Below are 25720 nucleotides of genomic sequence, written 5' to 3' on the forward strand. Positions count from 1 at the left end.
TGTAAATGCTCTTCCGTCCAAAATTTAAAGTCGAGAAAAAATATTTTGAACATGGAAAATGCCTTTATACTTTGTCCTTGCAGTGAGTCTTATGGAGGAATTCCTTACTTCGGTTCTAATCTGACGCGACATGAAGCGTATTTTTGCGTCGGATTTGGTTGGATCGGGTAGAGCGCGTGAATCCGATACAGTGAATCCGCATTTAAGCGTATTTTATTCAGAGGTTCGGCACTACTTTTATGCCGGAATCTCCAAGTTACCATTCTATTTGAGTTCAGAACTTCCGATTCGGTGACTGATGAATCGCAACGTCGGTGCGCGATTTTGGAACCACCTCGGGAGATATAGTTCTGAAAAAGGTTCGACCTATCGAAAACCAACGGATCTGATTGGTCGAATCTGGTAATAACGGTGTCCACTGGTGTTGGTGATTGATCAGACGGATCTGGACAGAACTTCCCAAAGAGGCTCGGAACTTTAAATGAAATTAGCTTTTTCATCGCGAATCCGATCGTTGTTTTGGGGCTCACAAAACGGATGGTTGGTGCTCACCGGAGTCATTGTTGGGATTAAACTCGTGCCATGTGAAATACTGGGGGGATTGCGGTGAATCTGGTGGAAAGCTTTAGGCCTCGATACACGCCCTGGTAAAAATTGGCGATAGGAGCTGCGTTTCAAAATACAATAGGAATTCTTATAGCCGGCCAAAGAAGGCAATAGAAAATCATATAGCTGGCTGTAGAAAGCGGAACAAATCATACAGCCGGGCTATACGAACTGATAAAAAAAGTATACAGCCGGGCTATAGCTCCTATCGCCGGGTTTTGCACTTTATCGCCATCGGCTGTAAAAGGCTATAAGAAATTGTGTAGAAATTCGTGCGCTTTGGAAATCATTAAGGTTCATACGGAACCGCCATAATATTTACAAAACACACATTATATTTTCCTTTAATACATATTTTTTTTCATCAATTAAAATGAGAATAATCCATACAGGATGTGCAAACATTTTAAAATCATGGGTTGAAAAACGCTGACTCCGCGATATTATATATTGGAGCCTAACACAGAGCGGAGCGGCGTGCTGTCTGAGTTAAGGGCGCACTAGCGCCTACAAACCTAACAGGGATACTTCACGCATTGCGCAATGCTTGAAGTATCCCTGTTAGGTTTGTAGGCGCTAATGCGCTTTTCGCGCTGGCTACCCGCCCGCCGCGCCGCAGCGTGCCACGGCACTTGAAGCAACTATTTCACACCAGAGGTATTGCACAGTATCATACAAAATTGAAGGCGCTCCAACATATTACGAATGGCAGGCATCCTTCAAAAGTACGCAGCTTTCCGCGCAAAATAAATCAAGATACTACGGCCCGAAAATAGAGCGGTAGTCCAAAAACTCAATAAATTCTAGCATCCGTTAGTAACATTTAGCAAACATTTTATCGCCTGGCTGTTGCTTAATCGCCATCAGCTATAAAAGGCTATAAGAAATTGTGCATCCGGCTATAGAAGCTATTGTAAATCTTACAGCCGACTTTAGGCCTATGGTATTTTGAAACACAGATTCTACTGCCAATTTTTACCACGGCGATCAAATTCCCGAACCAATTACCATCGAAGTGTCGGGAGTCATCAGTCTTAAAATCGTTACTTTGCCTGATTTCCAAATGTAAACCTAGCAGAAATGTTATATGTGGCAAGAGATAATGAATGGTGGCACTCCGCTTTGATCAAAATTTGACGGTCCGTCCAATTTTGATCAAAGAGAACTGTTGAATGGTATACATCAGTCATCAACTCGTCTACTTTGGTCGGAATTGGTCCGTAATTTGATCGTTTATCGAGAGCTTTTGTGACTGGTGGGTAAGTCTGTCGTCTTTTTGATGACATCGATGTCACCAATTTCATCGGATTCAAGCCGATCGGATCGGATCGGATTAACACAACAATGGAGATGTTGCATGTGTGAGGAATTTGCGATTTGACTGTTGATTCTCATGTAAAAGTTCGCGAGAAACACGATGGTGCCACTGGTTTCCTCTGAAATCAACTCCCAAGCTCAAAAAAAGCTCTCAAGTTGAGGCCCAAATGGAGGGGATATTCCACCCTACCCTGAGAGTCCACCTCTACATCAAGACAAACTCTCCATGCAAAGATAGGAAGAAAATACATTAGCAGGGTTGCCGTGTTTTCAGTTTTAGAGTCCCCAAATAAAGTGGCAGCCCTGTCAATGTATTTGCTTTCTATCTTTGCACGGAGAGTTTGTCTTGATGTGGAGGTGGACTCTCAGGGTAGCGTGGGATATTCCCCTCCATTTTGGCCGCAACTTGAGAGCTTTTTTTGAGCTTGGGGGTTGATTTCAGAGAAAATCAGTGGCACCATCGTGTTTCTCGCTAACTTTTACATGAGAAATCAACAGTCAAATCGCAAATTCCTCACACATACAACATCTCCATTCGCTGATAGTGCTTCTCCCTGAAACTCGGTCTAAAAATGTATCCGAAATCTCAAACATCCATCTCAAACTGAGCGCATCGAAGGTATCTAATCCTAGTTTTTGACAGAGATTTACATCTTTATTGGTAAGATTGTTTAAATTTTAAAAATTTTACTTATTTACAATTTGGTTTACTTATCTTTTTAATCAATATAATATATTTAAATATAAAGTTAGTTAACTTTAGGTCCAACCGCAACTGCTGGCACCTAATTAGTTGGAATTTAAATAAATTCTTTTATTAGATTGCTCTAATCTTTAAATTCTAAATGTTAATTTCTCATATTTTTCAAATTTTAAATTTATATACATTTAATCTAATTTCTAACTTTTAAACTAAAATAGGCGTTGCATCGCCTATCTGAACAGGCCACTAAATCAGTCTATTCGAGCGTCAAGTCGCAAGAAAAATACGCACGCCTGTCATGGCATCGACCTCCCGATCCCGGCGAAAAATTCCGACGAGGCCTCGTGGCGTAAATGAGTCTCGCGCGTTCGCGTTTCCGGGGCGAAAACACTCCACTAGACTGTCGTGATAGCGAAGAAAGCAGTAAGTGCATGTTGGGATGAACCTCGAGACTCATAAAAGCAAATGCTAATCATGGCTCATACAGAAATGGACTTACTGATCTCTTCGCTATCAAGGCAGTAATGGTTAATTTCGTGCTGAGGAAAACGGCGTATGAGCATTCGAATGTTGCCTTTCCTCTCAGAAAATATCCATTTTTGAGGAAAGTTATGAATATATGAACCGCGTTTAACGGAAAGGAACCGAGCTACATCAGCTATGGGCAAATTTAACAGGGCAATTTGACATTTTACGAGAGAACGATTGTGCGGATTCCTTTGAAATTTTTAAGGAATTTGTTCTATACTATAGAGAAAATTCATTGAAAGCACGAAAATCTGCACGACCGTTTTCATGTAAAAAATTAAATTTCCCAGTTAATTTCGGCAATAGCTGATGTGGCTTGGTTCCTTTCTGTTTAACGCGCGGTCCATTTATCCTTGACATTTTCAGAATGTTTGGATCGAATTTTGAAGGGAATCCTCCGAAAAATCGAGGGGACAAATATTCACAAATTCCCCTGAAAATTCGTTGTTTTTCGAAGGAAATTTGGCAACACCTGATGGCTCATACGGCGTTTTTCCTCAACACGGCAGAGTAGAGCCAGGCGCGCTCGCTCAGAAAGAGGTGTGTGAAAAAACGGCCAAAAATGCCTCAAGGCATTTTCGAATTTTGATCACTTGGGGTGATACAGTAGCTTCCCAGACGCCCAAAACCGGTCGCCGTTTTGCTTAGAAGCGCCGGGTTGCGACGTTGCCATTTTTTAAAGTGGAAACCTTTAAAAATTCATATCTCCGCCGCATCTCAACCGATTTCAATGAACTTTTTTTTAAAATGTTCCTCTTAAATAGAGCTTTCTAGTGGTATATAGTTTTCTGGGGTTTACTTGGCTTTAAGTGGCACTTACGCGGTTTTAGCACTTCTTGATAGACACAAAAATGTAGTTTTTATTTTACCACGATCGTGGAATCGACGGAATCTAAACAAAAACCAGTCTAAATGAAAGTTCAGATTCTCACCTTTCTAACGAGCACAAGATCATCCCGGGGAAACGTTTAGTTTCCGAGATATGACCGCTCAAAGTTGGTCACATGCGCTTTTGCGCAATGTGAATGCGCCTTATCACTAAGTCATTCGCGAACTGGGGGTCCCTTATGTTCAATTTACGTTGAAATAATTACACAGAGCAGTAAGGTGTACAACACGAGCCGTATTTTCACCTTCGGCTGCTGATGTGCGACGTTGCCATTTTTTTAAGTGAAAACTCTTAAAAATGCATAACTCCGCTGCATTTCAACCGATTTCAATGAACTTTTTTTTAAAATGTTCCTCTTAAATAGAGCTCTCTAACGGTATTTAGGTCTCTGGATTTTATTGACTTCAAGGCGGCACTTAGGTCGTTTATATGGTTCTTTGCAGAGATTTTTCATATAGAAAATAGTGTTGCTATTTTTTATTTTTTATTTTTTATTTTTTTTTTCCGCGGGTTGTGGGAGGGTTTGAAATGGCAAAATTTAAAAGAAAGAACTTTGAAAAAAGGGATTCTTTTAATCACTATTCTTACGTGTACAAATATTGAAAGCGACGCTCTCATTGTACAAGGGAAGTTGGTGTTGTTAATTTACCAAGATTTTTGCATTATACTTTAAGCGATGGTGATCTTCCGATCTAGTTTGAATGTTAAAAAAAATCGGGGGAAATACAGACCCCCTTCCGAAAAAAAAAGAAGAAAAAAATAGCAACTCAATTATTTATATGAAAAATCTCTGCAAAAAACCATATAAACGACCTAAGTGCCGCCCTGAAGTCAATAAAATCCAGAGACCTAAATACCGTTAGAGAGCTCTATTTAAGAGGAACATTTTAAAAAAAAGTTCATTGAAATCGGTTGAAATGCAGCGGAGTTATGCATTTTTAAGAGTTTTCACTTAAAAAAATGGCAACGTCGCACATCAGCAGCCGAAGGTGAAAATACGGCTCGTGTTGTACACCTTACTGCTCTGTGTAATTATTTCAACGTAAATTGAACATAAGGGACCCCCAGTTCGCGAATGACTTAGTGATAAGGCGCATTCACATTGCGCAAAAGCGCATGTGACCAACTTTGAGCGGTCATATCTCGGAAACTAAACGTTTCCCCGGGATGATCTTGTGCTCGTTAGAAAGGTGAGAATCTGAACTTTCATTTAGACTGGTTTTTGTTTAGATTCCGTCGATTCCACGATCGTGGTAAAATAAAAACTACATTTTTGTGTCTATCAAGAAGTGCTAAAACCGCGTAAGTGCCACTTAAAGCCAAGTAAACCCCAGAAAACTATATACCACTAGAAAGCTCTATTTAAGAGGAACATTTTAAAAAAAAGTTCATTGAAATCGGTTGAGATGCGGCGGAGATATGAATTTTTAAAGGTTTCCACTTTAAAAAATGGCAACGTCGCAACCCGGCGCTTCTAAGCAAAACGGCGACCGGTTTTGGGCGTCTGGGAAGCTACTGTATCACCCCAAGTGATCAAAATTCGAAAATGCCTTGAGGCATTTTTGGCCGTTTTTTCACACACCTCTATGAATGAAACGCCGGTCAGCGTAGGGGGAGTGGCACATGGCAGTGCGCGCTGAGTGGTCCATCCATTGAGAAAGGCAGTGCAAGTGCCATAGTTGCCAGGTGGTGCTGAAAAACCACCACTTTCCTCAATTTTAATATTGTATAATCTCCGAATTCGGAGAATATGGCAACGTTGGAGTGCGAGGCGCGGGAGCAGAAGAGGGAAGCTGCGAGCGCGGAGTATGAGCTTGTGTGTGCCCGGGGCGCCCTCTCTATTACAACCTGCAGGCCAGCTGACCGGGCCGACCGGTCCATTCGCACGGGTCACGGATCATGGAGATATAATAAAACCCTCATAAATCACATTATCACACTCCGCTCCACGCGCGGACGCGAGATGCGACGACGCCGCGCGACAAGGCTCCAGAATTTTTCCGCCTGACGATCGACGACGTCACGTCGTGCCACGCATCGTCGTGTCGAAGATTCGTGAAATTGAAATCGTGAAATTTTACGGGAGTTAGGACTGATTCAGTGACTACGCGCTGGAAAAAAAACACGTTGGATCTAGAGTCCAGACTCTTAAAAGCGTCGACAAGAAAAAGTACTCTTGATACAATCAGAATCTAGCTTACACTGGAAAAAAACACATTGGATCTAGAGTCCAGACTCTTGAAAACATTGACAAGAAAAAATGTTCTTGATTCAGCTTCAAGCTTCTTGATTGCTTTTTTTTACTCGAAAATACAGAACAGGTCCGGAAATTTTGAAACAGCAGTGGAGATACATGGTTTCTCACTTTGGTCATTGATAATATGTCCGACTTTCGTCTGTTTATCCTGCTTTTTGACTCCCTGTTTTTCCTCCTTTCCGAGGGGCCGAAATCATCACTCACCCACAGCCTTCCTAGAGATATATGACAAATATATGATAAAATTAAATTTCTGCCAATTACTACAATAATTGTTATAGTCAGAGATAGGGAAGGAGCGCCAAAAAAAAACGAAAAAAAAACAAAAAACAAAAAAAAAACACGAGAAATGCCGGAAAGAGAGTAAAACGTCAGTGTTCGAGTTAGATACCAAAAGTCCGCGCCATGCAGGTAGATCCACCTCTGGTTATCGTTACTTCAGGGGAACATTAGCTCATAATAATCCGGTGATAAAATATTCATACCAGAAAATCCAGTTGCCTCCAGGAAAAGTTCACGGCATGTTTTACTTTAAGCCATGGAAATGGTACAAGTTTAATCCTTGAAAGTTCCAAGTTGATGAAGGAAATGAACTTCGTTAATTTGACAATACTGCACCTCCTTCTCGCCTTGCACCCTGACAACCTCTTGACCTGCGCTTGACTAAAAACCAAATATTTTATCGCTGCTACGAATACTCTGTCACGTCGCGAGAGAATGTTGCCACTGAGGAAAATATGCGATAAAATAAGCCGAATGAGTATTTCGAAAAGTTCAAAGTTTACCGGAAAATTGGCAGCGCCTCCACTAAATGCGGTTGGAAGGATAAAAAAATATTCCACGATATGCTGCACTGCTTAATATTTAGTGTTTACTGGAATTCGTCTCTAAATTGATGCTGTCAATGAACCGAGGAAAGGGCGTGGGAGTGATTAATCTGTAATGGCCAAATTTTTCGATGTTGACCTAATATTAGATTTTGGTTGAGTGGGGAAAGTACTTTCGTCGAACTTTCCTTTCAAAATAAATGCAAAGGAATTCCAAAGGGTAGTGGGATTTTCAGAGAAGTAGTGAATTTCCATTTCCAGGCTTTCGAAAAACTTCAGTGTCGTTACATTCTTGAGCTAAATTTTAGAAGACTGTCAAAAAATCCTTGTTATATTAACACTTCCACGTAGAATTTTAATCTCGTTTTTTAGTTTGTGAATGCGCTGAAAAAATTTGCCCGACGACGCAAATTGCAGAGCTAAAATGCCTCATTTTTAGGACGCTCAATCGGTAGAGTGGCAGAAATAAAACACTACGCATGGGATCTAGTTACGAGGCGTCAGAGTCGGATCCGGCAATTTGGCAACACCGGATTCCCTCCATCTAAATCTATGTTAAATAATCGATTCTTGTCGGAGCACCTGGCCCCTGCAAGAATCGATACATTTCCATAGGTTTAAATGGAGAAAAACAATGTTGCCAATTCTCTGGGTCCGCCGGTGCGAGGCGTGAATGATTGATTACCGATATTTTCCCCCTTGAAGCTATGGTAAAGAATCGATTAATAAGGTGTTTGTTGCGAACACGTTCATCTATCCTTTTCCATAAGCGTAAATGGCAGATCAATCGATATATCGTGCAGCACGCCACGCCACCGATGCAAGCGCGTCCGCAGTCGAAAAACAAAAAAATAACACCTAAAGCAAATGAAAATTAAACTATTGAACGAATAAAATAGGACGGCTTCGCCTCGAAAATCAGTAGCGTGGCGTGAATGATCGATTATCGATATTGCTCCATTTGAAGCTGTAGTAAAGAATCGATTATCAAGGTGTTCGCTGCGAACACCTTGATAATCGATCCTTTTCCATAGATTTAAATGGCAGATTAATCGATATATCGCAAAGCACGCCACGCCACTGGTGAAAATGTGTTATCACTTCTTGACCTGATTGCGCGACCAGCTGAACACGTTTGGCACCGATCAGTCTTGCACCTGTGCTCGAAGATTTCGAGAACCGGTTGGGGGTGGTGGTGGTGGAGTCACCCCGACTAAAGTTTTTTAACGAATTACACCGAGTCTTCAATAACTGTTTGATTGTGCGGAATGGATTGGAGAGAACGCTTGATATTAACTCGCGAAGATATTTTCTTTTTTCAGATTAATATTTTCAGTTACAAGCATACGATTGGCGTAAGATTAAATTCCATGTTAGACCTCTTCACGGGACATGCATTTATGATGTGCTCACATCCTCACGGGTGCTCATGGAAAAATTTTTATAACTTATCGGGGCTTAATGCTTGTCGACCACGAAAACACTTAATTTCGTTCTGATATATTACAAATTCGCGAATAAGAGGACTGAATCCTCAGTCATACGATCGATCTCCTCGGTTGACGTAATCAAATTTTGGTCCATTAAGCCACAATACAGCTCATAAGCTGGAAAAATCCGGTTAATATAGGATAAAATTCCCCACATTTTTAGTATGGAACATATTGCCTAATTTATTTTAGACGGGGGGGAGGGGAGTATACAGCGTATGGGGCGTACTGTACACTCCTTAAGCGCTGCACGGCTGCAAAATTCATTTTTCGTTCTCAAAGGGCCGCTCCCTCAGTCTTATTTCAAAAATTCAAAGATAGCGGGCTTATATAGAAGTTATTATCTATCAACTGCCGTGAAAATCATGGCAGTCAGCCAGACGGATGTCTACACCAAAATCTGAAAAAAAATTGAACGAAAGAAGAGTCAGAGAGCTATAACGAGGCACGTAAACTACTGTGAGGAGCTATTACTGATTTTGAGCCGCTCACACTGCCTACTAACCAATTGAATAAGGTGACCTGTTCTGAGCAAGAGCGAAAAAAAAGTTCAATCACTTTTCAATGCTTGAAACTTGGATTTTAGTGGTGCTTCTCCCCCAGAATATATCATAAGACTTTTTTGTAGTTGAAAGCATCAATAACCCATTTTTCACTCTCTATTTTCAAAAACTGCACTTGAGCGTCTTGTCCTCTAAGCCCCTGATTACAGCCCAAAATTGCCACTTTTCCTGAAAAAATTACTCCCTTAATTCCTCTACAAACGACCAAGTCACAGCCCTGCTTGGCAGCCAGCCTTGCAAGCCATCTTGTACCGAGCACAGAAAATCACTTATTTCTCTAAAAATTGTGTTTTTTTACAAAACCTTCAATTTCATATCGAGCAGATTCCATTGATCATTTAGACACCCTTTAAAGGCCTACACGGAGGAAAATCCATGGCTTTATGAATCACTCGGTGCTTAAGATATGGAACACCACTAATAGTCGTAAATGAACCTATGATTCTCGGTCTGTGAACCATAAGGTATCTCCAACCATACCAAGGTATATATCGACGGTGTAAGTCCGCAATCACGTATCTCTGAATACACTTGTCTACCCTTTAATTGTAATAAAAATCGAGCAGAGATTGTCAAAAGAACGCCAACTGACCGCCTGCACTGCGTTTGGGGCAATGCGAGAAGTATTCATGCAGTCTCGTAGGCGCTTCATGCCGGCCGCACTATTTGGCGTAATGCGTGACGTATTCCTACAGTCTTGCAGGCGCTAATATGCGTTTAACGCCGGCCGCACTGTGTTTGACGCGGCTATTATTCGAACTCGTGTTAGACCAATCCCAGTATTGAATAATAGGGCTTTAAATGTCCATTTGGTGTTGCGACGCCTTATACCGACGGTGTATGTCGGCAATCACAAAACTCGGTTTGCGACGTCGCAGACTTCCTGTCATACTTTATTTTTCAAACGGAAAACTACGAGGGCTGTCCCAAAAGAAACCGGACTTTTGTCATAGAAGGCGAACCGAGCGTCGTAATGAAGTTTTCTTGGGCTTGTTTGAAAGCTGATAAGCTACTGGAGATGCTTGTTTTTACAGAATGCAAAAATTCGTCTTGGTAAGGAAACTACACGCTTTGGAGTAAAGGAAAGTCAAACTCGAGTTGCGATTTTTGTCTTTATTTCAAGAAAAATTTGGATACAACTTAAAAATAAACCCAGGTTTTAAGTTAAAAACTTCGTTGCTCTCTTATTCAAATGCTTAAAAATAAGGAAATTTACATTTTAAGCAGCTTACCAAGTCATCACCTATCCCCTTCAAAATACTCGCCAGCTTTGTCGATGCATTTTTGCCACCGTTTCTTCAATTGGAGGAAAAACTGTTGGAAATCCTCAGGTTTGAATGATCGCAATTCCTTCAAGGTGTTCTCTTGAATTTCCGAAATGGTTTGAAAATGTCGACCTTTCAAGGTAGATTTAGGTCGTGGAAATAAGAAAAAATCACACGGAGCCAATTCCTGGTTTCTGCATCACGATAATGCACCTGCCCATGCATCCCTCCAAATTCGCGAATTTTGTGCAAAGAATGCCATGAGTGTCCTCCCTCATTCCCCTTATTCACCTGACCTGGCTTCGTGTAATTTTTTCTTATTTCCGCGACTTAAATCTACCTGGAAAGGTCGACGTTTTCAAACCGTTCCGGAAATTCAAGAGAACATCTTGAAGGAATTGCGATCATTCAAACCTGAGGATTTCCAACAGTTTTTCTTCCAATTGAAGAAACGGTGGCAAAAATGCATCAACAAAGCTGGGGAGTATTTTGAAGGGGATAGGTGATGACTTGGTAAGCTGCTTAAAATGTTAATTTCCTTATTTTTAAGCATTTGAATATGAGAGCAACGAAGTTTTTAACTTAAAACCTGGGTTTATTTTTAAGTTGTATCCAAATTTTTCTTGAAATAAAGACAAAAATCGCAACTCGAGTTTGACTTTCCTTTACTCCAAAGCGCGTAGTTTCCTTACCAAGACGAATTTTTGCATTCTGTAAAAACAAGCATCTCCAGTAGCTTATCAGCTTTCAAACAAGTCCAAGAAAACTTCATTACGACGCTCGGTTCGCCTTCTATGACAAAAGTCCGGTTTCTTTTGGGACAGCCCTCGTACTCAACGGCAACTCTTTAAAACTGCCGTGATTTCTCTTCTCTGTGCGAAACAAATTCTGCAAAAACTTCAAGGAATGATGCCAATTAGTACTTTTTTTTAAAAAAAAAAGTGACAGAGATGGAGATTTTCAAACAACGGAAACGAGATACGTGGTTACGGACTTACACTGTCGATATACCATTAATAAGGTAGGTGTGCTATTATTATATGTTGCCTTTACTACTATTAGTGGTGTTCCATATGAACCACTAATTGGTTTATAAGCCATAGCTTCTTCTCAGTGACCACCAGAAAACTCTATCGAAAACTGTCATCGACATGCAGAGATGGGAAGTGAAATTTCATAAGGCTCGAATAAATTTCACAGAAGTTGAAATTTATTAATTTTTTTTAGAATTATTGATTGAACCTTTGAAGGTCTGAAAGCGTTTCAGATGGTCTTTCTGTTGATGCTGCGGTGTTATGCTACTCTGCTGAAGGTGCCAGACACAAAGAGGGGGCAATAAGTTTATAGAGGAAAAACCCAACCTAACCTTTAAACTAAACGGAAACATTTGCAACGCGCGAATGTTTTAGGCTTGGGGTAAAAAATTTCAAAATCTAGAATCACCGTTTCTAGGCGTTTCTTAGCTTCCTGAATGTATCCCCAGAAGTTTCAATCATGAAATTTTGTGAAATTTCATTCGAATAAATTTCATGAAATTTTCCATCTCTGTAATGACATGACAATCCTCTCCAGACGAATGTCCTGCGGGTCGATTATTGAATCGTTATCGAATGTCCTGCGGGTCGATTATTGAATCGTTATCGAATATCCTGCGGGTCGATTATCGAATCGTTATCGAATGACCTTGATCGATAAAAAGCATTGCCAAGATAGGGATCTATCGATCAGGATCATTCGATATCGATTCAACAATCGACCCGCGCTGGAGGCGAGGGTGAGAAGAAGCACGTGCGTTCTACTCTGCACCCATTCGGTCACTGTCATGTTTCGTCCATATCCCAGCCCCGAGGCCCAAGCCCCCGTTTTCATACATAAGTAATTGCTTGCCGCGGATTGCATGAAAAATGAGCGTTGCATCAACCCAGCGGCAGGCCATCAATCCGCCCGAAGAAGACCTTAACCCCGCTCTTACGAGAGTCCTAGCCAGCGCGAGGACATAAGCAAAACAAGACTCATTCAACTCTACAGTTACGATGTTTTTGTAGCAAAGGAACGGTGTGAGGGTGCTGCCGCCGGTTCGGATCCTGAGCCAAAAACAAGACGCATCGAGTGAGGGAATAAAAATGCTGAAGGATGAGACGAGCGTCTGCCTTGGCTCCGCAACGACAGCTTAACAGCCTTCGCGTCGGGTCCAGCGGCGCGGCGTGCTTTGCGATATATCGATTGATCTGCCATGTAAACCTATGGATAAGGATCGATCAACACGGTGTTCGCAGCGAGCGCCTTAATGATCGATTCGTAACCACAGCTTCGAATGGGGAAATATCGATGATCGATTATTCGTGCCTCGCCACCGGTCGGGTCCTTCCTCTGAGGCTTTGTAAATCAATCTTTATTTTATTCGCTTTTTATGAATATCCCGTCCGTAAACTGTGCGGCTTCTTCTGTCATGATCCCGTGCTAAGGAAAAACGCCTTACGAGCCGTCAGGCGTTGCCAAAGTTCATTCGACAAATCACGAATTTCCAGGAAAATTTGGAAACGTTCCTCTTCCGATTTTTCGGAGGATATCATTCTTAATTTGATCTAAAAGGTGTGGAATTTTTAAGGAAAAGTATTCATGACTTTCTTTAAAAATGTATACTTTATGAGGAGAAATTTGGCAACATTTGAATGTTGATACGACGTTTTTTCTCAGCACGGCAGTATGGTCCGCGACGTTGTTTTCGCACCGGTCGCGGTTGTCCGAGGGTCAGATTAGAAACAAAAAGTAAGAAAATGATAATAAATGAACGTAAGGATTAGTCCTTTCGCAATCGTTCCCAAGGTCTTAGGCCCGGGAGATTAAAAAAGCATAAACCCACTTAACAGGAGGAGGAGACTGCGTTGATAACGCCCACCCGGTAGGTTTCATACACAGTTTGCGATTTTTTGGTCGGCAAAATTTTTAACGTTCGGGTTTCGACTGAACCAATTCCGTGAGGTCCTGTGGTCTGTAACTATTGTAGACCAGTGTTGTGAGACTACACTGTTGGAAATGATAATATTCTGTTTTCATTTTGAGAACCTAATCGAGTCAAATTTGAAACTTTTTTAGACTGATGTGACTGTATATCGAATCGTTTGGCTCAATTCGTTGCTTGACTGACAAAAATACATAACCACATTAGCTGCAGATTTTGAAAATTTTAAGGTAGATTCGTAAAAACCAAGAAAGTTTTTCCCCCATTTTATAATTATTGCAATCGAGAAAATCAATTTCCCAAGTCATTCTTTTGAATTTCACTCGAGATTTGTTAAAATTGTCCTTTTTATGGTGGAATGTTAATTATTCCCTCAAATCTCCCTTCATCACAATATAAATCATAGGCGGATCCAAGGGGGGCGTAGAAGGCGTACCCCCCACCTCGCGCGCCCGAAAAAAGAAGGAAGAAAAAGGGAAGAATAAAGAAAGAAGGCAGGAACAGAGGAAAGGAGATGGAAGGAGGCTCAGATACGGTAAAATTCATGACAAAATTGACTCAAACTGCTCGTGAGATGATTTACAATTTCGAAAATTTTCGGGGGAAGCCCTCCGGACCCCACTTCCGACCTCGTTCCAAGTACCTATGGGTCCGCCTATAAGATATAAACCATATGGGGCCTCTAAGGAAAGGAGTCGTTTAAGAAACGACTATAACGGCCCTGAGCTCTTTCTTAGGAGGGCAGAATACTTTTCTAACCACTCGACCAAGGCTCCTATGATTTACGACACTATTTCGGCTACAAACTTTGTTCCAAGTTGGCAATGGCGCTATGGCCGGAGCATGGCACCGCGTATTTGGAAAGGTCGCGAAGGTGAATTACGACCATTAAACATTACTGATTTCCAATCGTACTTCAACCTTTTCCTAACCCCGGACCCATCTTTCAGATTATTGTTGGAGGTCCCTGGTGACAGGCCTCAAGAAGTGTTGCGGCATCAGAGCAGGTGTTCAGGGAAAACCGTCGCGAAAATACCGAAGCTTGATTTAAATGCGGTTTGAATCTCGCATCCGATCGAATGAGTTAATAGTTCATTACATTGGTTGAGAATTTGAGCACGAAAATCCATGCGTGCTCATAGAGATTTCACTTAAAACATACTTTGGACAAAGATGACATATCAGCATTTATCCCGCACCATTATACCTTTCCTACAGCGTAAAAATTACTTATTTCGGAAGTCAACGTTCAGATTTGCTTGAAATAGATTAGGTGAATTTTCTTTGGTTTTTTGCTCTAATGTATGTCGAGTCACTGCTCGAAACCGTGCTTAATTGTGTTAAATTGTTCTTCAGAGGAGGATTAGTTTTTCAGGAAGCTGACAAGCTTTTGACAACTTGAGTATTACTATGAATCGAAGAAGTATAGGAAAGTCTTAGAGTTGAATTCTACGAACCTATAATTTAGTCTCATTAATAGATTTGACCTACTTTGAGTTTTGTTTTTTGGATGCGGGAAGTGTGAATTGGAATGATTCTATACCGTAACGGATTATCAATTGATTTTTTAAGTATTTTCAATAACATGATGATTATTGACGGGATACCATGTATTGCGATACTTTACTTTTTACCTTCTTTACACTTCTACAGTAGAATGGTCTGTCAGCCTCAGCAGTGGCAATTTTCAAAGTTGGCAACACCGTTTTTCCTCCATTTAAATCCATTAAAAATATCGATTTCAGGTAGATTATGCTGCTTCACAAAGAATCGATTATTTTACATACATTTAAATAGAGTAAAAACAGTGTTGCAAACTTTCAAGAATTGCCGCTGCCTATCAGCACGGAATTAGTCGGTCGCACGAATAGAAATCTACCATTATGATTACATATTAATTTTACTGAATTTGATGGTCAAACGTACAGAAATAATTTGGTTTCTTTTTTCACAAATTTTTGTGTACTCTAAAACACGAGTATAATTGAATAATATGATGATAAAGTGTTTCCACGCGATACAAATAAACACGGTGAGACTTCAGAAATTAAGACGTGCCCACGTTAGCCTTTGAATTACGAGAAATATTTTGCCGGATTCGAACATTTATTCCTGTTCAATCATTCAAAAGAGATGCGAAAAAGAGGTCACCGAAGTGACTGATATCGGCAACTATGCAACGACGTTTTGTAACGGAGATCGATACCGAAAAAAAATCTCAGCGATCGACCTCATGTAGGTTCTGCAGGAATACGATATACGTATGAATTTAAATTTTAAAAGAGAAAGTAAGTGAACAGACAGATACGGAATTTTAAATTTGAATAAGGTGTAAGCGACAATTTCCGAGAATTGCGACCTCGGAGGAGGCATAAGGAAATGCGGGAAGAAGCGCATTGCTTGGATTAACTTCAGCTTGGTGAGGTATTAATGAGGAACACTTGTACAAAAAGGAGCCCCAAGTGTCATTGATCGGTGAGCGCTCCTTCACCTCCTGCATAAGTGCATAATTTGGCCAGCTTTATCGAAAAGGGACAAAAAGCAAGTTTTAAAAAAATCACTTATTTGTTCGTATCGGAGGATCAATCGTGCGGTTTTATTGTTTCTGCAAAAAGTAAAAGTACCTATAGTTGGTTCCTTGCAGATGAAAGTTCTCCATTCGATAAATAATAACATTTTAAACGCCGTTGTAAAAGAGGTAAAAACTTTAAAAAAAAAAAGGTAAAGAGGACGTCACTTTTTATTTGTTTACGGTAATCAAAAGTAAGTCCTGTTCTAGTTTCGCCAATGAGAAAAATCAATTCGTTTTATATGTACGTACACTTAATTTAATAAAACGTGACGGAAATTTAAACTTAAAATTTTACGAATCATGCATCTTAAAGGCCCCTCGTTTTCAGATGAGGGGCTCGGAGGACTAGGCGCATAAGTGTAGTTTTTGCTCTTTCAAGAAATACGTCTTTGAAGTTACGAAATTACACGGATCCTTACGGCGGAAAGAAAGTTCAAATTGACTTTTTAACCCTGGTAAAAATTGGCAATAAGAGCTGCGTTTCAAAATATCATAGGAATTCTTATAGCCGGCTGAAGAATGCTACAGAAAATGATATAGCTGGCTGTAGTATGCGGAGAAAATCATACGGCCGGGCTATACGAAGCGACAAAAAATTATGCAGCCGGGATATAGTTCCTATCGCCGGGCTTTACACTTTATCGCTTGGCTGTTGCTATTAAGCCATCGATTATAAAAGGCTATAAGAAATGGGCCTGTTGCAAACTTTTGCTAGAGCAAAACTAAGAGTTGTTTCCTACAGATAATGCCTCAAAAATCACTATGAGCGCATCGGCAAAGTCTGAAATGCACTCATAACTTCACAATCTGCGTAAGAAATTTGCGGTTTTTTGAGCTTCCCGCTTCAAAAACGATACTACGGTACAGGTGAACATTTTGTTAGAGGAGTCGTTCCATTGGCGACAATACTCATCATGGCCGACGCCAGTCCGCCAAAACACGTGTGATGGGACGAGATAACACTTGAACAGGATTAAATCATATAACAATCGGCGTGTTTACGTTCATATTTTCCTCGCCCGCCTTAATTGACCTTGAACTCTCCTCGAATTACGCGAGGAACTGCGCAAGCGTCGGCCATGATGAATATTGCCGACGATGGAGCGACTCCTCTAACAAAATGTTCACCTGTGCAGTAGTATCGTTTTTGAAGCGGGAAGCTCAAAATAACGCAAATTTCTTACGCAGATTGTGAAGTTATGAGTGCATTTCAGACTTTGCCGATGCGCTCATCGTGATTTTTGAGGCATTATCTATAGGAAACAACTCTTCATTCTGCTCTAGCAAAAGTTTGCAACAGGCCCATTGTGTAGAAATTCGTGTGCTTTGGAAATCATTAAGTTTGATACGGAACCACTTTAATATTTACAAAACACACATTATATTTTCCTTTAATATATATTTTTTTTCATCAATTAAAATGTGAATAATCCATACAGGATGTGCAAACATTTCAAAATCATGAGTTGAATAACGCTGACTCCGCCAGATTAAATATTAGAGCCTAACACAAAGCGGAGCGGCGGCGCACTGGCGCCTACAAACCTAACTGGGATACTTCACGCATTGCGCAATGCGTGAAGTATCTCTGTTAGGTTTTTAGGCGCTAATGCGCTTTTCGCGCTGGCTACCCGCCCGCCGCGCCGCAGCGTGCCACGGCGCTTGAAGCAACTATTTCACACCAGAGGTATTGCACAGTATCATACGAAATTGAAGGCGCTCCAACATATCACGAATGGCAGGCATTCTTCAAAAGTACGCAGCTTTCCGCGCAAAATAAATCAAGATATGACGGCCCGAAAATAGAGCGGTAGTCCAAAAACTCAATAAGTCTTAGCATCCGTAATTAGTAACGTTTAGCATACGCTTTATCGCCTGGCTGTTGCTTAATCGCCATCGGCTATAAAAGGCTATGAGAAATTGTGTAGCCGGCTATAGAAGCTATTGGAAATCTTACAGCCGGCTGTAGGTCTATGGTATTTTAGAACACAGATTCTACTGCCAATTTTTACCAGGGAATGCTTAAAAATTGGGATTTTGGAGCGAATTATTCACAGAATAGGCCTTAAGATTAGTTTTACTTGAAATCATTAAAGTCTCAATTTTTTGAAAAAAATTGCCCTTATGCGCCTTATCCTCCAAGCCTCTCAGATTTTCTCTCAACTCGACATGCAATTTCTTGAGGTCAACGAAAAGATTACTGGGACAAAATGTCACATATTTTAAGGTTTTTGTTAAGCACTTACCGGCGGTTAATTTATGTATAGTTCCTGAGCTCTCTCAAAAGCTGCCGACTTTGATTCATGTGGTGGAAGCAAGTTTGCTGTAAAAAAAATATGAAGATAAACTGCATTAGAATCATTTCATCAGATTGAATTAACAAGAGTAAAACATGGTGTTAGTCTAAATTTTATCTCTTGACGGCTAATTAACGGAACAGGTGTGGGCAATGTAGTATTAGTAAAAAGCACTTGCTCTCTGTGACCGGTTTACGAATGCAGCATCAATTTGCTTTTATGTTGCTTAAAATTGAATTACCCTCTCAGTTCTGGAATAAAGTTTTAATGATATTTTTTTTTGAAAAAAAAAAAAAAAAAAAAAAAAAAAAAACACCAAATAAGAGATTTAGGAGGACAAAGCGCATAGGTGCTGTTTTCGCTATTTCGAGAAATACGTAGGTATTCAAAGTTTCGAAATTACACGGATCCTAATGGCGGAAAGAAAGTTCAAACTGACTTTTTGATGTTTGAAAATTGGTATTTGAGAGCGAATTTCTCCCAGAATATGCATTTAGACTGGATATTACTTGAAATCATTAAAATCTCATTTAAAAAAAAAATAAAAAATAAAAAAAAAAAAAAAAACTACACTCATGCGCCTTGTCCTCCAAGCTCCTCAAATATTATTGCTTGAAATCAACGAGGAATAATTAGAACGAGGTAAAGAAAATTTCAAGGAACCAAAATGAGTTATTTTTCTTTTCAAAAATGAAATGCGAGGGAAATAGCAACTTTGTGATTTTTAGATATATGCTATCAGAGTTAAGTCATCGACATCTACAAAAAATCAATGACTAATGCGCTGAATTCTGGTTTCTTCGAGTGAAATTTAAAGATGCGCGCAATTTTAAGAGACAAACTGCTCCTTCAGATGACTGTCCGTAATTTTTTTTTAAAATAATTATTGAGTAAAATTGTATTAATTGTCGTGTATCCGTGGAATACTGTTTGTCTGCTCAAAACTTGACCGCATCTCGTGCAGTTTGTCTCTCTCGCCTGATAATCTACCGTGTGAAGTAGGTATTAACACGGAAGCTATTCGAGAGAGCAATAAAATGTACCCACAATGAAGCTAAGCGCACATAACACTCCGATTAAAATCTGTTCTGTGAGTCCTGACGCCACTGATGGTTATCCGATGTCAGCGAATGGTCCGCAAACCTCTATAATGCCGCTATCACTGCAGCTCGTGCAGCACAGCCTCTATTCCACCATTCTAAGGTAAAAAGACGTATGTTGATCCAAAACGTTGCCGAATTTCAATCGATAACATTCGCACTTTCTCGATGATTTTCGCCAATTTTTCGGGGGATTTTTCATGGAGTTTTACTCTCAATTAAATTTAACGTATCTGAAAATTCTGGGGGAAAATACTCATCACTTTCCTAGAGTATTATCATTTTGTTGGGGGAAATTTTGCAACCTTTCAGTGTTCACACGCCGTTGTTCCTGAGCATTGAGCGACTAAGTTCCGACTTGAACAACGAGTGCGCTATTTCTCATTTATCTCTAGGGAGATAAATCACCTGGGCGCAACTTGCAGTCATTTGTGTGACATTTTCAAGTGTTAACTGCTCGGCATAGCCATGGCCACCACAGACAATAGAACAGCGCGGATTCGAAGAATAATTAAACTGATCGATCTGGCGTTACAATGGTGATCGGTAACGTAAAAAACGTCTGCGAATGATTAGGTATAACAATCGCTTAGTTTTACTAAAAATAAGCCTGTATATGGTTGTGGAAAAAAGTAAAATTGACCATCATTTTAAGGTCTAAAAACATTTTCCTAAGCGTAGCTCTAGGGAAAATGCAACTAATATTATAGAAAAGAAAGGAGGCACAGTTATAGAAAAAATTAAGAAGGAATCATCGCTAAAATCTGCCCAAAATGAACCCTGCTAGATATCGTGGATTCGTCGACCACATAATTTTGCTGATGCTCGATTACTTTACCATAATTGCCTAAGTTGAGAAAATGTTTCCCTAAAATTATTAAAATTCATAGTCACATTCAAAGTTAGAGTTTCAAAAATTATTCAAAGAGCAATGGCGGCAAATTTTGCAACTTTTTTAAATGTAGCTATAAAGAAAAATCGGATTCAGAGAAACAATTATCAACGAGAGAAAGTGACAAAATCTCTCATTTCCCGAGAGTATATCTCTAATTTTGTCGTCTTCCTGTGATACAATAGACAGCACCTTAAATTAGTCGAGTTAAGACTAACAGAGAAACCGAACACAGAATTTGGCCTTGAACGGCAAGGCGCAAAGAGCAATGATGACGAGAACTTAAGATGAACAGAAGAAACCCTCTGCGCGGCGCACGGTCGGCATGTACCACATATTAGCGCCTACAAAACTGCATGAATACTTCACGCATTACGTCAAACTTAGTGCCAGCAGCGGTCGGCGTGAAACGCATAGCACATACAAGATTGTAGGAATACTTCACGCATTGCGCCTAACATAGTACGGTCAGTGCGGCGCGGCGGCGGAAGTTAAAATTATTAAAGCACATTTATGTTTGTTCTTTCATAATATTTTTGATCATTTCATGTAAATGGAAGGCCTTGTCTACACAGAGGTAGGTTTACGGAACTTGACTTTCGCGCCAAGTAACGTGAACTTTTGCTAGTAGCGTTGTCAGCACTTTCGCAAAAAATGTGTCCAACACGAGTAAACGCGTCTTATGCACCCCTCCCCCTCCGGCACGTTCACTTGATGGTTTTTATTGATGTTTCAAAATACGATTGAGAAGATGGCGGCAAAATACAGGCGGTCCATGGGCGGCAAGCAAGTAAATGTGGCCCCGTCCTCAAATCTCTTTTTCTCCGTTTAAATTCGATGTGACTAGCAGTGGCGGGGCGTGCTTTGCGATAAATCGATTGATCTGCCTTTTAAACCTATGGTAAAGAATCGATTATTAAGGTACTCGCTGCGAACACCCTGTTTATCGATCCTTTACCATAGCTTCAAATGGCATAACAATCGATCTATCGCAAATCACGCCACGCCGCTGGTGACTAGGTGCGTTTCTGTCAAACTCGGTCCAAATCATCGCTCTTTTGACGTGTTGGACGTATCTATATTTCCACTTGAGCCCCGGAGAGCATAGAGATATACGGAGAACAGGGCTCACGATGATATTGGGATATGCCCTTACGTAAGAGGAGCGACGAAATATCAGTTTAGTTTCCATTCTGTATCATCTAATAGACAGAAATTAATAGGGAGATGAAGATCATCTAGGACATGCACGAGTTTGTCCTTAACATTATCACGAGGAAAAGCCCAGCCCAGCATCCGTCACTGCGATCCTGGCTCATTGTTCGGCTACCCTCGCTGACGCTTGTAACCGCAAGCTAATTTACGATCGTCAACTGAAATGAGCTTTTGCTCACCCAGGTTTCCTACGCAAAGATCGCTCCCATGCGTGAATTACATCCAGCAACTGGAGATTATATATCATTGATACTGCTGTGTCATGAAGAACAGTAGTAAGTGTAAAAATGAGGTTTTCAGAAAATAAACATGTGGTAGTTTAAAAATAAAATAAAAAATTAATTTAACAATCCCTCCGTTTTCCGTATAATCGGTTTGGCTCCGTAATCGATCGTGAATCAATTCTTTTAGATGAACTGCGTAAATTCATGAATTTTACTTTTAATTACAATTAGGGGGTTAAGTAACGCACTTTTCCCGATTTTTACCCTCCCCCTTGTGACGCACCCGTAATGCAAAGGTCAGTGGGGGTACAATTGTAATAAATGCGTCACATATTAAGAACTCCTCCACAGTCTTTGATCTGAAAAAAATTTGAGATCATTACAATTTTTTAATTTCTAAACGTCGCGATCAGGAAAAGTATTTCCCCGGGTTTTTCACTAGTAAACACGGATTTTCAATTTTAGCATCGACTCTGTTTGAAAAATTTACGTTATAATAGACCAACAAACAACCAGGAAGGATATATGATTTTGTCAATTTGCAACTTAAAATATGACCGCCTGTACCTATTGCCGTTATTTATTCTCTGGCAATCAAGTCACACTGATTCGAAATAATTCAACTGCTTGAACATTTGATAAACTCACCCTACGGCATCGTATAATTTTCGTATAATTAATTTGAAATCCGACAACCTGGCCCGCCTGCTTTTTTTAATACCCTCATCGCTCCCGCGGCAGATCTCATTCCAGGGTTCAGAGTTCACGATTATTAAGCGCGCCACCCGATTACCGACTCCAAAATCTTACCGTCCTCTCCGAAAATTGTATTTCTCGGCAGATTAAAATAAAGCGGATAATAAGCGCCTCAAGCTTGCGTCTGGAGTTTTTGAGGAATCGGTCGAAGAGTTAGCCAAATCTCGAGTTACCGGCATATTTCTACTTCACTTGTGAGACGAAATAAGAATTTCAGGACTCTGAGCTGTCGTTTTACTCAGGTAGCAATAACGATCTAATCTTAGAGATGAGTTTTGTAAAAAAAAAACCCTGGATTTATATAATTCCCAGGAGATAAAGGGGCCAACACCAGACTCCTGGTAATGTTAAAATATACGATTCTAATTGATTACTAAACGTATGACTAACATTGCCAGGAATCTGGTAGGTACGATTCACTAAAGTTCTGTTTATTCTGTTCTGTAAATTTTTAAAGTTTGCTCTTTGGGTCTAGTTTTCTATATAGCTACCACATTTTTCGACACAATGCGACCTCTCCTATTCCTTTTGAGAATTTGAATAATGCGTTTTTTTCTCTCAAAAATTCTAGTTATAACCATTTTGCTTTGCCACTGATATCAAGACGGAAAGTGTAGAAACCACCATGTGTAACCAAGAGAGATGTATCCATCGCCCGATATAAAAAAAAGGAAGACAGAAAAAAAACAGAGGAAAAGTTAAATAAAACATAATTGAAAACGTCTCAGTGTTATAAAAGATATGTTTGATTGTTCCATGGTAGATAATAATTGTTTCGGTTTATTTTTCCGCATCCTCTATGTGGGCGAGTCTCATAAATCATAGCGCAAAAGACGGAGGAGGTTGAGTCTCGAAGCGGCACGCGGCGTGGCGCGGCGTGGCAGGGGAGAGCCCGTGGATTGGTGAAGTTTAGCGCGGGTTGTGTGCGAATTGAATGGGAAGGAAAAAGTTCGATCGCTTATGTTTGAGCTTTGTAGCGCTATAAGTACCTAGATGAATCCACGCAAGCCTGAGAACCGTCAACCCAGAAGTTAACACGGGAAAAAAGTCTCTTGAATCCAGAGTCCAAATTCCTAAAAGAGGCGATAAGAAAAAGTACTCTTGATTCAATCGGATTTTTGCTTAGACCGAGAGCTAACCTCTCAATTTAAGCGTTTCCCTTATAATTCAAGCAAAATTCCGATTGAATCAAGAGTATATTTTTTTTTGTCAAAGTCTGTATGATTCTGGACACTAGATCCAAGAGATTTTTTTTCCAATGAAGAAAATGACAATAAGAATATTCGGTGGTTCCAATTTTTTCAGGAAAAACGAGTCTACCTGAAAAGGGCCTGTGTTGTATCATCCTATTTTTCGTCGATGTTTTACGGAAAAACAAAGTTCCTGGAAGAGAACCGAGAGCGGTAAGAAATTTACGGGAAGTTCGGAGTCCCTTCCACGTTGTGAGTGTGTAATGTGAATTCTGCTAAAGAAGAACGCCGTATGAGCCTTCAGGCGTTGCCATATGTCCTTCAATAGAAACATAATTTACTAGGAAAATTGTGAATATTTTTCTTCGATTTTTTCAGACAATGGGCCTGTTGCACCAATTTTTTTTATTGCTTTAATCGAAAGACCTAAGGCTCCTGATGTCACAGGAATTTTCCCGGAGTTTTTTGATCACCGGAAACCCCCAAAAAATCAACTTAAAAACGCCTCAGAATTTGGATTTTCAAAACGGTCGTTTCGGGTCCGCCATACTTGTGACGTGAAATGATATGACAGACCTGGTTTCTTCATCACTTACAATGTATTTTCCCGTAAGGAAATGGCAGCCGCTTTTCAAATGCAAATATCGAGTCAATCGCTAATTTTTTGATCAAAATTGAAAGCAGAAATGGATTCCTCGTACGTTTAAATGGTTAAAACCTTCATTTGATAAATAAGAACCGACGGGATAAACCCTATTCTTAAGGAAGACTGTAGTCAATGGGCGATTGTTTACATCTGCTTAGTGATAACAGACATGGACATTAGCTCAATATTTGGTCATTTTCATGAGTTTTTACTTGTTTGTCACTATTTGAAGGTAAGTTTATTTTGTAAATCAATTGTCTAGTGTCTTAGGATCATGTTAAAAGCTGTAAAGGTATACTTTGTTACTTATTAATTCAGAACACACTCCGGCAGTCCAACGCTCAAACCTGGATGTAGCGAGTCAGTTGTTATATCTTACTATTTCACCCTTTAATGCTTCACTGAAGACACCAAAATGATAGTATCAATCATTGATGATAAAAAAAACTTACCTTTGACAATACTGATGAGATGAGGAGACCGGTATGTTTTAGCTGGAGGCAAGGAAAGTAGACGTAGGATCCTTCTTCGATTACCAGACTTTATCGATAAATTTTTCTGTATACCTACTGTTACATTTAAAACACACAGGATTTTAAAATAACATAAGTTTATAAAACGTGGGAACGTTCTGAATGATATTGAGATGTTTGTTGAAGAGTTAAGAATGATTTACACGCATTGAGAGAACATCCAGGGTTTGAGCGTTGGACTGCCGGAGTGTGTTCTGAATAAATAAGTAACAAAGTATACCTTTACAGCTTTTAACATGATCCTAAGACACTAGACAATTGATTTAAAAAATAAACTTACCTTCAAATAGTGACAAACAAGTAAAAACTCATGAAAATGACCAAATATTGAGCTAATGTCCATGTCTGTTATCACTAAGCAGATGTAAACAATCGCCCATTGACTACAGTCTTCCTTAAAAATAGGGTTTATCCCGTCGGTTCTTATTTATCTAATGAAGGTTTTAACCATTTAAACGTACGAGGAATCCATTTCTGCTTTCAATTTTGATCAAAAAATTAGCGATTGACTCGATATTTGCATTTGAAAAGCGGCTGCCATTTCCTTACGGGAAAATACATTGTAAGTGATGAAGAAACCAGGTCTGTCATATCATTTCACGTCACAAGTAGTCACAAGCATAGAATCCACCAATCACAAGTATGGCGGTTGAAAAGCGACCGTTTTGAATGGGTCGGTTCCAAAAACAGCTTTTTTTTGAGTTTGAGAGGTCATTTCAAGGTTTTTTAATAGCGCCATCGTTCTTTTCGTGAAATTTGCCATAAGAATCAGGCATCAATTTGCAAATCCCCGCACCTTGCAACAGGCCCATTTTGTACGCAATTCAATCTAATATATCTGAAAATTTCAAGGAAAAATACGTATACATTTTTTCAAAAATACATGTT

The 25720-nt window shown here is 40.0% G+C and overlaps 1 protein-coding gene across 1 annotated transcript in view; it reads right to left on the reverse strand.

The window, feature by feature from the left end:
• The window catches only part of LOC140225771 (uncharacterized), a 111633-nt gene that overhangs the window by 56953 nt on the left and 28960 nt on the right, over positions 1 to 25720 (reverse strand). The window contains exon 2 of the mRNA XM_072305679.1: positions 18226 to 18302. The gene's annotated coding sequence lies outside the window, so the exon portion shown is untranslated. The remainder of the gene's footprint in view (positions 1 to 18225; positions 18303 to 25720) is intronic.

The sequence above is a fragment of the Bemisia tabaci genome, unplaced genomic scaffold (assembly GCF_918797505.1).
Source record: "Bemisia tabaci unplaced genomic scaffold, PGI_BMITA_v3".
NCBI classification, from domain to species: domain Eukaryota; kingdom Metazoa; phylum Arthropoda; class Insecta; order Hemiptera; family Aleyrodidae; genus Bemisia; species Bemisia tabaci.